This window comes from Emydura macquarii, unplaced genomic scaffold (genome assembly GCF_026122565.2).
Source record: "Emydura macquarii macquarii isolate MOO-44397 ecotype Brisbane River unplaced genomic scaffold, CSIRO-AGI_Emac_v2 contig_2636, whole genome shotgun sequence".
Classification (NCBI taxonomy): domain Eukaryota; kingdom Metazoa; phylum Chordata; order Testudines; family Chelidae; genus Emydura; species Emydura macquarii.
The window spans coordinates 1,765,938-1,783,004 of record NW_027132773.1 but is presented as its reverse complement, the minus strand read 5'-3'; the positions used below and the strand labels follow the sequence as shown (position 1 = coordinate 1,783,004).

General features: G+C 43.2%; 1 long non-coding RNA gene across 3 annotated transcripts in view; it reads right to left on the bottom strand.

Moving 5' to 3' along the window:
* LOC137163747 (uncharacterized) overlaps window positions 1–17,067 on the bottom strand; it is a 49,091-nt gene that overhangs the window by 23,840 nt on the left and 8,184 nt on the right. The window contains exon 1 of one of the 3 annotated variants that reach the window (XR_010922829.1): window positions 6,315–6,388. The exons of the other annotated variants lie outside the window; for them this stretch is intronic. This is a non-coding gene — a long non-coding RNA (uncharacterized lncRNA). Of the gene's footprint in view, window positions 1–6,314; window positions 6,389–17,067 lie in introns of those variants that run through there. 3 annotated transcript variants of the gene reach the window in all.

Below are 17,067 nucleotides of genomic sequence, written 5' to 3'. Positions count from 1 at the left end.
TGAAATTTTACTGCCATCAGTGTTTATAAAGTTAAAAAGGTCAAAATCAGAACTAAAGGTTTCAAAATTCCTTAAGCTAAATGTTTTGATTGGTTTGGGTCAATTTTCTTTTCATATTGTTGGTTCACAAAATTTTGAGGTTTTCACTTTTCATCCTGATTTGGATGGGGAAAATTTCTGAAATCTCAAAGTTTTTCTCAAGATGGAAAAACTGTTTCCTGCCCAGCTCTAGCTAAGAATTCAGTTTAAACAAATTGAATCCTTGGAAGGGAACCTTGTCTACATAAAAAAAAAAAACAGACACTGTCTTTGTAACAAACTCATTTCTTAAGATCTGAGTAATATTTGATTTATCTGGATATTTAAAATATACAGTTTGGAATGTCATCTTATTTCCTTTACCAAACATCTCTGCTTTAAGGCAGTAAATCATTTGTGAGTAACTTTATGAAAGATTCATCAAATTAGATGCAACTGGTATTAGTCTACTTGTCAGCCAAAAGTTATTCCATGTGAAAAAATAAAGACTCAGGGTCAGTTCTGCAACTTTTGTTAATTGGCATAACTATAGTAGGTTAAATCCTGACCCCACTGAAGTAGGGAGCTTTCTCATTGACTTCAGAGGAGCTACACTTATTCCAGCCAAGAATCTGGCTCAAGCAATGTTTGTGTGCAAAATAAAGCAGTTCATAAAGATATAATTCAGTTCATAGAAGTGTTAACCCTCATTAGGACTTGCCATCTGAAGAGGCATAGTGGAGAGCAGAAGTTTACATATTTATGTTATAGGTTTATCAGAGTCTGTTGTGATTTATATTTATCATTAATTTTCAAGTTGGATGCAAAGAATTATGGACACTAATACACTTTAGTCATGACTTTTGGATGACTGTATGCTCAAAAGCGCAGAATTCAGTAAAGCCACAAATGAATTGTGTATGGTCATCTTTCAGTAATGAAGATTAAAAAATACCTCTCATTGCTCCTCTCTTTGCATTGTTGGCCATATATATAAGAGGCAAACACGAATATCCACACACATTTTATGAGCCTAACTTTTACACCGGCAAGTACACGATCAAATTAGGTGTTTCTAAAAAAAATTAAAAAACCAAACCACACACGCAACATAGATATTTAGATGTGGGTATTTAGATGATGGGCTTAATGCAAAGCCTGCCTAGGTCAACAGAAGCCTTTCAATGGACTTTAATGGGTTTTGCATCAGCCCTTAATTCCTATTTGCATAAAAAATAGGAGCAATTTCTGTATGCAGGTGCAGAGGACAAACTTGCAACTGTACAAAGACAAATGTGTCAGGATCTTTGGCCTCCTTTTCTGAAGATCTGGTCCCATATTTAGGATATAGTAGGGAGGAAAGGTTTTCTTCAGAGTTATTGCTGGTATAAACTCTTGTTTTGCTTGCTGTAAAGTGGCTTGTTTTATTAATTTATCTATTATAGCTGTTGAAATATGAATTAATTAATTGTTTTATTCCCCACTTCTGTCATGTGCTAGTAAAATTCCTGATGTTTTCATGTGGTCTGCAGATTGTGCTTTTTGCTTAAAAATTTTTAAGACAATAATACTGTCAGAATAAAGATAAGCCAAAGTAAAAGTTTCACAAGCAGAATTTATTTTGATTAAATAAAGTATATGCATCCCCTATCCATTTGGCTGCATCCATTTACAGACAAATCTGCCTTCATAGAAATTTATGAGCAAAAACCAGGGACAAAGTTTACGAGCGGGGTAACTCTAGTAGAGATCTTTTAATAAGGGTCTAATCATTTGAGTTCATCAGTTCCATGTGGGGCATTCCTTTGAACTCAATGGGAGATTTGAGTGCAGCTTGACAGAAGAATCAGTCCCGAAAGTTTCCTTAGTGAGAAAGAGGCTTAGCAAGATTCAAGCAGATGTCCTGAGGGAATACACGGAGTAGAACCTACTTAGGGCAATTATATTCGAAAGACAACACCGTAAAATATATAGAGAGAAGAGGTGGGTGTGGTAATATCTTTTATTGGACCAACTTCTGTTGGTGGAAGTAACAAGCTTTCAAGCTTCACAGAGCTCTTCCTCAAGTCTGGGAAAAAAGTAATCAGTGTCACAGCTAAATACAGGGTGGGATAGATTGTTAAAATAAGGGATTGACACATTTCAGGAAATTACTTAAAATAAAATGGGCAATTAACACCTCTGTAGCCATAGGACAAAGGAGGGTTACCACTAGTTACAATGAACCATAAAACCAGCATCTGTTGAGTCTGATTTTTAGCATATAGCGAAATTAAATTTCCCAGGTTTGTCTTTTGAAGGTGTTGTGCAGGTTTCTGCAGAGGATGAGGACTAAGGTCAAATATGGAGTGATTGGTTTGTGAAAAATGTTCACCCATGGGTGATAGGGTGTTGTCTTTTATTACACCACCTACTATAAAGAACTCAAGAGACTCCACACCACATTCACACAGGAATTTAAGAATATCAAATCCTTCCCCAAGCAAGTCCAAGAAAAACAAATTGCATTCCCCATGAACCCCCCACAGGGACCTTCTACATGCTTCCCAAGATACACAAACAAGGGAAGGAACCTAGGCAGACCTATCATATCTGGCTACAGCCTTCTTACTGAAATATCAGGATTCATCAAAACCTCTCTCAAACCACTCACCACACAAAGGGACAATTTCTTCCAGGACACAGCAAACTTCCCCCAGAAACTCTATAAAACATTAACAACCTCCCTCAGAACACCATTTTGGCCACTACAGAGGTCACCTCCCTGTACACCAACATACCTCACCATGACAGCATCACTGCCTGCCTCAAATATCTAAATAATGGACAACACCTCTGATATTACCCAAAACTCATCTATTTTATCCTCACTCATAACAACTTTACATTCAACAAATGCTTTGTCCAAGCCATGGGAATAGCCCTGGTATTAGCATGGCTCCCCAATATGCTAATCTCTCCAGGGACCACTTCAAGAAAGTTTCTGGAAAAAATGCACCACAAAAATAATAAATATTGATATTTTCATACTCTGGATAGATGACCTAAACTCCCTCATTTCCACCACAACTTCAACAACCACCCTTCCATCAAACTCTTTAGAACACTCCCACACTAGCATCAACAATGGACAGCACAATTGGCATCAACAATAAAACTCTACAGACAATTATATACAAGAAACCCAAGGACCAGCACATTTACCTCCAGAGATCCAATAATCATCCCAAACACACCAAGAAATCAGTTATCCATAGCCCAGGCACACAGGTACCATAGAATATGATCTGAGGAAAAGTCTGGGACACACACCTTAACATACTTAAAACCATCTTCACCAAACAGGGACACTCCACCAGGGAAGTAGATTGCATCATGGAATGGATCTCCCAAATACCCCGAGAGAATCTGCTTCTATAGGAAGGACAAAACAAAGACACACCAACTGACTGCACATCTCTAGTTGTCACCTATCCCCTGCTGTATCTTTATGGGGTATCAAACAAAGAATTACAACCCATACTTGATGGGAACCATGTCCCGAAACAAATCTTTCCCGAACCCCTTCTTCTGGCCTTCAAACAACCCCCCCAATCTCACGAAGCTCATCATCAGAAGCAAGGTCCCCACAGACCAGGACCCACCAACTCAAAGTGGCACCAGACCTAGCCATGACAGATGCAAAACCTGCAGACATATCTCCACTTCTACAATGATCAGTACCTCCCCACCATGCACCTTTCAAGATCTGTGTCTCACATCTATCAGAACATGTGGTGTTCCTCATTCAGTGCATCAAATGCCCCAACAACCAACTATGGAGATTAAACTAGACCATCCCTACAGTCTTGAATGAACTCGCACAGAAAAATGATAAAAGAAAAAAAATAAACCTATCACCCATGGATAAATGCTTTTCACAAACTGATCACTCTATGTCTGACCTCTCAGTCCTTGTCCTCAAAAAAACCTCAACACTACCTTTAAAAATAAAAAAGTTAAAAAACCCAGGAATTTGAATTCTTAACTCTAGACATTAAAAATCATGGACTCAGACACTGATTTATGGCTCAGTATGACAATTTGTAACCTACCTACTTTGTCCTAAGACTGCAGAAGTGTTAATTTTCCACTTCATGCATTTGACAAAATGAATTGCAGCCCATGAAAGCTTATGCTCGCAGAAATTTGCTAGTCATTAAGGTGCTACAGAACTCTCGTTTTTATTGTATACAGACTAATACGGCTACCCCTCTGGAACTTAACAATGCTATTGTGCAAGCCAGACAAGAACCCAGATTACTCTCCCATAGCTATGCTGACTCTAATGCTCATAGGAGTAAGAAGAGTATTCAAAACTTTCTGGGCCCACAAAGTAAGCAGATAAAACTCAGAACACACAATATGTGCAGGTCTCTTGATTAAGGTGATGCCTCTTGTATACGGACACTTTACACTTTTAGGCTAGGGTTTTCAAAAGGTACCTCAGGGAGCCAGGTGCCCAACTCCCACTGAACATCAACAGGAGCTAGGAAACCTTTGAAAATTCCAACCCAAAATCCTAGAGACATCATTCCAAGTCAGTTGTAGATCAAAAATGAAGTTATTTCGGTAGTTTCATCCTTCTCTAATTGGGACTACAGGGCCCAAGTCTGCTCCAACTGAAGTCAATGGGAGCTTGCTATTTACTTTATTGGGATCCAGATTATGTCCGTAGTTTTATACACTTCATAAAAAGAACTGCCTCTTTTGGCTTAGCTGGTATTTTTTTTCAGAAAGGATCTTTTTTAATCATACTGTCTGAGTCCAGCTGTTATTACTTTCAGGTAACACTTGTCAGTCATCCTACTCATGCTGCATATCATGGCACTATATCCATCTGTTATAGATGGACTCCAACCCCCAAATGCACTGTCCCAATCTCTCTCTCTCATCTGAGGGAGAACTATGAGCCTGAATAAGTCTTGAATTCTCCTCGTTAATGGGCTTGAATGCTAGCTGCCATTTCTGTGTATCATAACTTACATTTGGAAAGAATAAGTCACTTCACCCATAAGTAACTTCATCCACACTACTACAGTGTAAGAACATTTTTTTTGTCATCCTATTTAAATAATTTGACCAAGAGGTTTCAGATATTGGCTGCCTGTCCTTGGTCTTGGCTAGAGTGTAAGATAGACCCTTTCAAGCTCCAAAATTGATCCTTCAGTCTTTTCTTCCAGAGATCTTAGATGTTACCTAAGAAAGCCAGAGATGTTGGCCCACCAGCTGGATTCCCGATTGACAAATAGAAACATCTACACCAGATATACTTAGACCTCAGTGGTTCAGGAGCCAAATTAGCAATCAACATTAACCAAAAAAGTAATGTGAATTAATTGTTTCATTTATTATTTTAATACACAGACACAAGAGAGATATAGATAATTATTTGACTTCAAAATGATTGACCAAGTATTATTTTATCAACTACAATTGGTTATTAACATAGTAAAGCATCCTGATTGGTTACTAATGAAATCAGTGTTTTAATATCACGTGCTGCAAAGAGCCACAGGAGACATATTAAACAGCCACTTGAGGCTTGTGAGCCTCAGTCAGAGTATCACTGATCTACACAATGAGTGCAAGGGCACAAGTTAGACTCAGATACAGTATCTTTAGAGAAGCTCTGTCATAGTAAATATTGTGGGGGAAACATGTTTCCATAATTAGAATTTGTATAAAACAGACAAGAGAAAATTAAGTTACACATTTCATAATACTTAGATGTTTAATAAATATATGGCTCCCCCAAGATTTTCTCAGGAAGTATATGGAAGATTAAAAAGGAAAAACACTTTAATTTTCATTTACTGCATGATAGGATCAAATGAGCTAATATTCAGATAGCACTGGAAATCCTGTGCATATGTAACAGGGCTCAGTTCACCACCTTGCACCTCCTGCTAGCTATCTGAGGACTCAGATCTCAGTCAGGCAGATGCACCTCTTTGCAGTGTCTCACCCTCCAACCTGTCACTGCTGGACCCTCCTTCTTGTGATTCAGCCCTTTGGCTGAGTCACAATCCATGTTCTTCCCCTTCCAGGGGATTCTGCAGTCCATTCTAGCCACTTCCCACTGTGGCCACCACAGTCCTCCCACCACTCTTATGGTGACCTGGAGGAGAGAAGGGACCCAGGCCCACCCACTACTCCAGGTCCTGGCCCAGGGACCCTGTGTGTGGCAGCCTTTCATTGCATCTCCCCCTACTCCTCAATGGATTTCCCTAAGCCACCTCCCACAGCCCCAGTACCTTCTCTGCCCTTGCTTCAGGGTGGCCAGCCACTGCTCTGTCCAGGGTGCTGACAATCCTCCCTCTTCAAGCTCCTGGGAGTACTCTGCTTGCTCTGCAGCTCCCTTTTATACTGGACTCCTGGACCCTGATTGGCTGCCACACAGCCCGTTCCTACTGGCTACTTCTTGTGCAGTCTCCAAGGGCCCTCTTAACCCTTTCCTGGCCAGTGAGAAGCAGGCACCCTGTCACAGCATATTTTTATACTCATTTAAAATTCAGACTCAGACTAGCAGAATAATCGGCTCTGCAGCAAAGAAATAAAACTACATGTACAGATGTAGAACCCAGTCCTCTGTTCCTTACTCAGGTCCTGATCCAGCAATATTCATCCATCCCTATTCAACAAAGCATTTAAGCACATGCTTAAGTGCTTTGCCAAATTGGGGCATCAATCCTTAGTCAAAACTTCAAATGTTGAATGAGTAAGGTCAGAGTGAGAACTAGAGGATCAGGCCTTATAGTAGTGAGATCCTGTGCCCCCATGGAAACCCAATTCAAGTTAATGGAGTTTTGGCAGCAGAGAAACTGGCTCCGTTTCTAGTCCTGCAGTGTCATGAGACATTATATCTTAAATCTGAATATTATCCATCCTGCCCCTCAGAGCTGTATAAGGGCTGAGGGAGAAGGAAATTCCAGATCTGAGCATGCAGAACAGAAACGTTTCTCTAGCAAACTGTTTTGTTCTGAAGCTGCTCAGAAGTTTAGAGATTTAAAAGCCATCCACGTGGCAATGCCTTTAGAGGGCAAAGGACAGGCAGGGTGAGCAGCAGTACATGATAAATTCACTTTATAACAAGGGTTGTGTCTTTGTTCTTTACACAACATATGAAGGAACATGTACAAAATTCTAGGAGGCCAACAGAAAAATTGCTACCTTGTACTGTAAGATATCATAGCGCAAATTGCTTGCTTGAATGCCTGGATAAGACTTTCCATTAATCCATTTGTCGCAGGACAGTGAGTATTATGGAATGGGATGCAGGTGGTCTCGTAGTCAGAGCAAGAGTCAGGGAGTGGAGCAGGCGTCCAGGTTGGGAAATGAAGCCAAGGGTCAGCACCAGAGTAAACGGCCAATTACCAGAGCCAGAAGTCAAGCCAGCATCAGAGCCAGGAGTCGGAGCTGAGGATCACTGCCGAGGTCAGATGCCAAAATGCCAGAGCCAAGGGTCAAGCCAGAGTCAGAAGTCAGAGGCCAGGGATGCAGCCAGGACTGGTAACTGAGGACTGAAGGTGAGGTGTAAGGGCAGGAAGTTGAGGCGAGGCAAGGATCGAGCACAGAGCAGGAGCATGATGGGAACAGGAACAAAGGCAAGGGTGAAGCAGGAGCCAAGCAGGAATTGGGTTCAGGAGGCAGGCACAAGCAGGGTCCAATACAGCCACTACAGAACTCTCATTGATTTTACTGTCACCTAGAATCTACTCAGGAACAGAGTCAGACTTAATTCCCATGTCCCTGTAGAGGATGTGCCCTGTTCCTCCCTGTCAGTCTCAGAGGGAGGCCACATCCCCTTGCTGTCACACCTGTGTGGGCAAACGTTATACCAAGGATTAGCTCTTCACTGTCTGTAGTCCAAGCCCTCGAAAAGGGCGGGGTGAGCAAGCAGTCTAAAACCCTGCCCCTCAGTCAGGGCAAGGCAGGTAAAGCAAGCAGTCTCTAGCCCTGGCCCTTCAGGCAGGGCATGGCAGACCAATAATCTATTGGCCTCTGAGGCTTCACAAGCCAGGATGAGGCGACCAACCCAGAGGTGGTATGGAAAGGGGGGAGGGGGACACAGGCCCACCCAACTCCACTGCATCCCAGCCCAGGGCCTCATCAGTGGCAGAGCATTCTGTCACTGAGTCAGCGGGGCTCCAGCCAAAACAGCTTGAATGTGAGCCCAGCCAGACCTAAGTAGGCTACCCCTGGGCTACTTCCTCCATCCCTGTGCCCGGGTACTTGCGGCCAAGGGTCACCAGATTCCCCAGCACATGTTGCCAGTGGTAGTCCCACCAAGCTCTTGCCATCTGGGTCATCCACTGGCTCCGGTGGGTCCACAGGGTAAGCGGGTTCCTCTCCAGCTCCCCTCTGCAGCAGCAGGCTGAAGATGTCCTTCCCCTTCAGCGGCTGCCTCCTGTCTGAGCTGTAAGTCCCACCCTTTATACTTCCAATTCCAGCCGGGTCTCCACCTCTCTGCTTCCAGCATGGCAGGCGTGGCTTCTCTGGCTCCACCTCCTGGGTCTGAGTGGCAGCCCCTTTCTGTCTATCTCAGAAGGTGGCCTCGCCCTCTTGCTACAGTCCCCCTTCTCTGAGGGGGTGAGAAGATGCCATATCATCCCTTTGCCTGGTGTAGCTTACTTCCCCTTTCATGCCAATTTAGCTGGGCTGGTCAATGTTTGTAGAGGTATGGAGTTGGAATCAAATCTCCAGCTATTCTCTGCATCTATCCAGCCATTCCCTTCTCATCAACATAGGAGGGAGAGTAATGGCCTGTTGTGACCATGACCCACAAGTGTGGGAAGGCATTGCCAGTTGATCTCTAAGTGCTGAGAGGGATACAGCACTCTTTATTCTTGCTTTTGAAGTGTGCAGTATGTGGTTTCCTCCAGCATCTGCTGCCAGACATTAGCAGGTGCAGTGGACTAGGCCTTTGGCTGTTTCCCCTGCGGCCATGGAGCTAGCTAGCCCACAGCCTCACACTTTAATGTATCCTGTGATTTTCTCCTTGTAAAGGGCTGCTCAGTTTGGAGAAGGAAGAAAAGGATCCATGCACCCACCGTTTTACCCATGGACATTGACAGTATCTCAAGGTATAAATGGGAATAGATGCTGAACTACAGTGAATCTTATTTGTATGCACAAGTTTAAACCGACTGTCATATTTGGGGTCTTGAAGGAAATTTTCCCTAGAGCATTTTCCCCAGAGATCTTGGAGGTGGCCAGGGTGGGAGACTCATTTTTCACTTGAGCTTTAAGCAAGAATCATTAGGATCAAGTGATTGTATCACTTTCCTTAAATTGCAGAGGGCAATGAACATCGGGGAAAACTTGGTCCTGCCTAGCATCTTCCTTATGATTATGATTATTATGATGCTACAACACTCATGTAAGATAGTACTAATTCATCATCTACAGATATTTCAAGAGCAAATCGATACGTAACAATAATATTCTAAAGGTAAGATTAAACCTATTTTCAACATCCACATTACATTTTGTCCCATGATATTACCATTAAAAGCAGGCTGCAGTTTGTCTTCTCAATCTTACATTGTTTGGAGGCCTTGCTAGTTCACTTGACAGATGGACTCAGAGCAACACTAGCAACCAGCAGAGGGAGCCCGTGCTTTTTAGCTTTGCCTCGTTTTCTTCCTTATTCAAATCAGTAAGATGAAGATGAAAAAGGCAAGGTAAAAAAGTAGTGCTAAAAAAACCCCACCAGCTTCTGTATTTATGTATGCAAGTAAATTCCCAGCATATATTTAATGCTTTACATCTCTCTCAGGAGCTTTTGACAAAACAATAAGCAAAATGCATCCCACCACTGATCTGTGAAAATGATTTAGGAGTCAGTCTAACTTCTCTGATGCCGACCACCTTTTAGATATAACCGATTGCTTTAAAAATAACGTCTTGAGATGATACATACAACTTTAGGTTCTGGTCCTACATTTACACATGTGCTTGACTTTGCTCACGTGAGCAATCCCAGGGAAGTTTAGCTGGATAATATAAAGATAAGTATATAGATTGTATCATTCACTGGATAGGCCAGAGGTGATCAATTTCACAAGTCTTGACCACATAATTTGTATCTTTCTAATAGCTATTGAAAATGATTTTTAATAGTTCTGAAATAATTAAAGCCAATAACTCTTCACTGGAAACAAATAGTAAAATGCACTAAGTGCTTAATATTTAAAAAGTGTTATAGATATGGCAGAATGCTATAGATACAGAATGTTCTCTGGATGTTTGCAATTCACTTGGGCACAATTCCAAACTTGCTAGTTACTAGTCTTGCCAGATACCAGAAACAAATATTCATTAATGGTCTAACATATCAAATGTAACAAATGCATTGCAAAAGCCCCTAGTCCTTGAACAGACCAACTTTAAATAGTAAACTATGCTTCAACAAAATCTGTTTATAGCACACCAGGTAAGAAGTCCTCAGCTATACTGTTGTCAGACAGCAATATAAGAGCTGGAAGAACTTGGAAAATTCCATCAGGTGGAGCAGCCCTTTAAGATAAAATCACCCCAACATTTCTACATCTAAAAGGAATTTAGTGAAAACTGAATACACTTAATGTTGCCTCCCAGATGCACACTCAAGAAATGATCACTGAGATTTCCTAATGTACTAGCAAGCCTTTCTGAACAAACTCCAGGCTGGTCTACACTAGAGAGTTTTGTCGACAAAACAGTGGAGGTGTAGAGACTAAAATGCTCCTCCCACCAATGGAACTCCCCTGCTACGCCAACATAATAAAACCACTTCAGTGAGAGATGTAGGGCTTATGTGGGCTGTGAGCAGGGCGAGAAGCCCATGTAGCTGGTCTCTGCTCCCGGATGCAAGTCAGGCAAGAAGCTGGGATAGCTGGTCTCCACTCCAGCTGGGAGGCAGGGAAACTTTGTCAATTTCACAACTGAGCCATGAAATTGACAAGGCTGCCCAGCTCCTGGCAGGAAGGGCGAGAAGCTGGGGCAGCTGGACCCCACTCCCCAGGGGCGAGAAGCCCCTGGTGGCTTCCCTCTGGGAACAGGGAGAGAAGCCTGGGGCTGGCTCCCGGTGGGGAACGGGAAGTGGGAAGGAGGGCAGCCCATCAGGAGCCTGTGTGGCTCCTGGCAGGGAGCTGAGAGACGGGGCTCTCAGCTCCCCACACTGCCCCTCTTCGGTTCGTGGAAGTGCTCCTGGTGAGGATGCACTCCACTGACCCAAGGAGGATAGTGTGGACATCAGCCACTGCAGTAATTAACACAGTGGCTGTAAGTCAACCTAAGTTTGGTCAACTTATTTTTCTAGTGTAGACAAGGCCTCAGTGGAAAGAAGAGAACCTCTGCTCTCTGTAACATAGTGCAATGTAAAACTAAAGTAAAATCTAAGCATTAAAGATTAAATTAGGTATATCTTCCTCCCATTTATGAAGCATACAATCACCATGATAATTCAGTACTGTGGCCAAAATTTTCAAGAGTGGTTACTTATTTTGGGTGCACAACTTGAGATATCTTAATATGTCTGAAATTGGGGTCTCAAAAACTAGGGTGCCCAGGATCAATGGCCACTTTTGAAAATTTGGCTGCAAATGAATGCAAATATCCAGTTTTGAGGCCTTCTGAGTAAAATGAACTTTAATACAAGGAAACTTTGATTTAATGTATTGGATAAATTCAGTCCTGGGTGGGATTCTCGTTAAGTGAAAGACTGAGTAGGAGTTCACCACCTTAACATCCAGTATAAAATAATCTATTCTAAGACAACACTACCCATAGGGAGACAGATTTTGCTCTGAGTCACAAAAGTGAGTTGAAGTGGAGCTCAGTCGAGGAGACAATACATGAAGCCCCGTGAATATCTGAATTTCATATTGCAAACCACATGCACCATGACAACAGCCAAAAGAAATCCTGCTATATAGCTAAAAATCAATCTTAGATATGCTGAATTCACTACCCAAATGATGGACACTTCAGGGATGCCATACTAAGAGCATTCCCAATATTTTCATGATCTGAGACACCCAACACTTGTAACCTGAACATGAATTATGAAAATGTATTCTATTTATTATAGCACCTTAAATATCCATGGCACTGCACTATGCAGATAGAGATGGATTCACAGAAAAGAAGAATTTACAATCTACATTAAACTGAAAATAAACAGGAAGAGCCTGCCATTCACTCAGCGGAAAGTTCTCTGCGTAGCGCCCCACACAAGTAGTTGAATTTACCATGACTTTAGCAATTTTTCTAATAAATAAAAACATCACTTTCTTCTTTTGTCACCTTCCTACTCTCAGCATATTCTAACGCCCAGCTGTTGTTAGCCTAATTCACATAAATATTTAATAGAAAAATTCAGCCTGACCAAGTGCTTATTCCAATATCACTGCTGCATCTTCTGACAGATTCCAAGGGGCACTAGACCAGAAGTGATGATTTACCGGTGACCCTCTTTTTCACCTAGCTCAAGAGCTCATATAAACTCATCAGTAAGCAAGATGAGCCACATGCAGACCTAATATGTAAACAGATTTTGCTTTTGCTATGCTTTTCAGACGAGCCCTTCTTTGCCAAAGCTTCTCTCTCTCACACAAATAACTTTCTGCACCTCTGCTATACACTGTAGCTTTCAAACACTAGCTCTAGTCAAATAGTAGTACAAAGTATTATACTTTACATCCAAGAATTTTCTCACTACATAAAATAATTAATGTCGCTATAAGCTGGTGACTCGGCCCAGCAGGCTCAGGCCCAGGCTCCGAGGAAGGCCACAGCACCTTTTCTAAGGCAAAACAAGAAGCTATCAGGGCGGGGCCAGCACAACACTCAGTATCCTCTGCAGCGACAGGTTCAGCGGAGCGAAGCACTCCCAGGGTGGCTAGGGAAGGGGACGCAGGCCCAGCCAACTCCACCACATCCCAGCCCAGGGCCCTATCAGTGGCAAAGGGGTTCTACCATTGGGTCAGAAGGGCTCCAGCCGCAACACGCTGACACTGGTGTGACCACAAACTCAGCCAAACTATAGTCGACTGCCCCGAGCTACCTCCTCCCACCCTGAACCTGAGTACCTGGACCCAGGGGGTCTTCCTCCAAGTCGCTGGGGCAGACAGCTAGAGGGAGTCCCACTTGTCCCTCCTCATTGGCCAGCAGCAGGTCTGGAAACTCCTCGGGGCCATCAGTGGATGGCAGCTCCTCCAGGTCACAGGGTCCCAGTGGGTCTTCCGGCACAGGGGGCTCAGGCAGCTCCAGTGGGTCCTTGGTGGCAGGCAGTCCTCTAGATTAGGGTCAGCCTCAGGGGGTTTCTCCCAGTCAGCAGCCCCTGGTAGCTCTTCCCAGGCACTAGGGCCTGGCAGGCCCTGGAGGCTCCGGTCGGCGGGGTGTTCGCTCCGCGCAGGGCCAGGTTCAGACCATAACCTGGGGGAAGGCACATCCTTCTCCAGCAGCAGCAGCTTCTCCCTGACTTTGCTGCTAGGCCGGCCTTTTGTACTTCCCCTTCCTGTCCTGGTCCCACCCCTCTGCTCCTGGGGTTTTTGGCTTGCAGGGTCCTGATCTCCCCAGCAGGAGCGTTGTGACCCTTCCTCAGGTCCAGGCTCCAAGGAAGGCCACAGCGCCTTGCTGCAGTAGCTATAACAGATACCTATTACTTATTAAAGAAATGTAGTCAGATTCTCAGAGTACCAAATTCTTAAGTGATATAAATTAGTGTAGCTCCACTGACTTCCATGGAACTACGCTGATTTACACGAGTTGAGACTCAAGTTTTCTGATCTGTTACAGCAATGTAAATATATATTAACTCTACTCTGGATTTACAGCTGTTTAAGATTAGAATCTGGCCTATAAACTATAAATCTTCACATCTCTTTGATTTTGTTTTATAAAACAGGTCTGTGACAACTACATCTTTGGATATACTTTAATGCTAATGACCAGTCTCTTTTCAAGCAAGCAAACATTATGAGTTATAAAAATATTATTATATGTTCAAAGCACTCTGCTATGGTTTATAGCTACAAAACTTTTAAATGAATTGGTGGCATTTGAGGCAGATACTCCCTAGAATAGTTCTGCCAGCTCTTCAAGGTTGGAAGGGAATGAGATGTGTGATGCCACTGAAATGTCTCATGGAGTTAGAGTAACCTAATTAATCTTAGGCACTATTGTAAGAGCATGCTACCAACATCAGATCTGGAGATGTGGGCTGTTTTGTATCTTTCAAAGCATTTCATACAAATGTTGACTCTTACATATCAGTTTATTGCATATCAGTATCAAGCCCAAAGGGTGCAGTATTTGTGCATGGTGGGGCACATACAATATCAGAAGGCAGTTTTAAAGCTCTGGGGTGAAATCCAAGCCTCAATGAAGTCTATGGGAAAATTCTCACAGACTTCAACAGGACCAGGATTTCACCCATGGTGTAGTTGATTCTCTTAATTACATATTCAGTTATCTTGCATAACAAATTGTCTGAGCAATATACTGTTAATACTGCAGTGTAATACATGGCTAGATTTTGAAAATATGCTAATAGGTGAACTGCAAGTTCTCATAAGTATGTGGCTCTAGTTAAAGCCAAAGGGCCTATTATCCCCAGTTGCACACAAAACTGCACAATAGCAAACACCATACAAAAAGGACATGGGGGTGGGGGGAATGTACCATGCCCTTTGAAAGAATGCAAATCCAATACAGCTCAATGGTGTCATTGAAGCACAACTCCTCGGTGGGAGTAATGTGTACCTCCACTGTTCCAGGGAAGTATCAGAAGACAGTTTCCTCCTGGAATTCTCCAGCATGCAAGAGAAATATGCATGCTTCTGCATCTATTCAGAGGGTTCTGCACATTCCTCCTGTATCCCAGGTCAGCCCCAATGACCAGAGCATGCATGTGTGTGTGTGCATGTGTGTGTTGAGGTCCAGGGCCATGCCTTTTCCTCCCCATCCACTTGGGATGTCTTGCAGAAGTACATATGGAGTTGATTCTACAGGCATTCAGACTGAGAGGAAGCAACAGTAGAGGGTATCTACTGAAAGCACAGCACAACAGCACATACTGGGAACAAAGTTTGAGTTACCAGTTCTAATAGATGAGCCACACAGACGGAGGACACTGCACCAACTACTGAGAGGTGATACCCATATGGATAGTTAGGCTTACACTGTATGAGTGTCCCAAAATCCCCAAATAAACTCCAAAGTCCTGTCCCATACACACTAGGTTCAGTGTAAAACCTGATCTGCTACCATGAGCCTTCTCTTCTTTGGTTGTTCCAATGTCCTGGTTAAGAACAGCGAAAGCACTAATAATAGAAGAAGAATATATATATAATAGGGCTTAAATGGAAACCGATGTTACATTATTTAAACTATGAGGTCTCTGTTACAATTATTTTCTTCTCTTTTGCTAGCTTATCATATACCTCTTCCTTTTGTACACTAACTGAATCCAAAATAGCTAAAACAAGATCTTCTCATATTACATCTGCACTGAAGAAAAGAGCCACTATTGATCCCCCTCAGAATCACCTCTGTACTACATAACATTCTTCAAGCAATTATAAAAGGCCAGGCAACACACACCATAAGCTGCAGGAACCCCAATGTGTTTGTCACGCAGAAAGATTATGAAAAGGAAGGAAGGAAATAATAGGATAGAATTCCTAATAGGCTGCTAAAAGTAGAAGTGATTTTATTCAGACCTGCCTTATGTTCCAAATCCTGTCCCCATCTCAGAAAAAGCAAAATTCACTGCAGCCTTAATGCAAGGCTAAGAAGGGCTGTGCAATATATGAGCCTGTGTGGTCCTCTCTGCACTGAAGCGAATTCCATCACAGAAGTGGAGGGCTCTGCTTTTAGTGGCACTGTTAGCACTTCTACTGCATGAGGTGGACAGTGTTTTAGGAGCCTCCCTGGAGTCATGGCCCCTATACACCACAGAGTTCAGCATCATAGGGGCTCCAACACACAGTTTTGAGAGCAAGACTCATTCATCTGCTACTACACAGAACTACTGCCCATTAATGCCTGCAGGGGGGGACAATACATACACTGTGCAGGTGTAAGGAGCTGGAGACCAAGATACAGATCTGCAGAGCCTGAGACTGCTGTTATTCCTATAGTACCACTGGGAGGCCATGCAGGGGCACAGCCAGGGAGCACAGAGGAGGGAAGGTGCCAGAGGAAGTATCACCTAAGAGACCCAGAATGATGGTACCCTGCAGCCCTCTGATTGGCCACGCGCCTTATTTAATCCTAAATGTTGGCCTAGGAAGCTGTCTGGGTAGCCACACAGACTTTGGCCTGCTGCAAGGCCCGACTTTGCTTGATCTCTGGTCTCTGACTCCAGCCTGACTTTGACCCTGATTCCTGTCTCCTGAGTCTAGCCTGGTGCTGCCTCTGATCTCCAATCTTCGACTCCAGACGGACTCTAACCCTGACTCTTGCTTACAGAATCTCGCTCTTGCAATTCCTCCGACTCCTGCCCAGTGACTACTGTCGCTGGTTGGCAACCTTAGCCCAGCAGTGACCACTAGATCAGATCACCTATGCCTCAGTCCCTTACAGCAGGTCCTGAAATGGCTCAAGTGCTTCCCTCCTGCACAGATGTCCAAAATTCAGACCTTTCTCAGGTCCATGTTTCAGTCACCTCTAAGCAAAATGTGAACCAAGTAACAATTGAGTTCCAGAGAAACTGTCAAACCAAAGATTTGTGGGAGTCATGGTGGATAATGGGCTACACAGTGCAATGCTATGGCCAAAACAGCTAATGAGGGCTTGGGATGTATAGACAGGGAATCTCAAACAGGAGTAGAAAGGTTATTTTATCTCTGTATTTGGCACTGGTGCCACCACTACTGGAATACTGTGTGCAGTTCTGGTGTCAACAATTCAAGAAGAATGTTCTTGAAGAAGAGGGTTCTCAGATGAGCCACAAGAACCATTACAGGATTAGAAAACATGTCTTATAAAGACAGACTCAAGAAGCTCAGTCTATTTAGT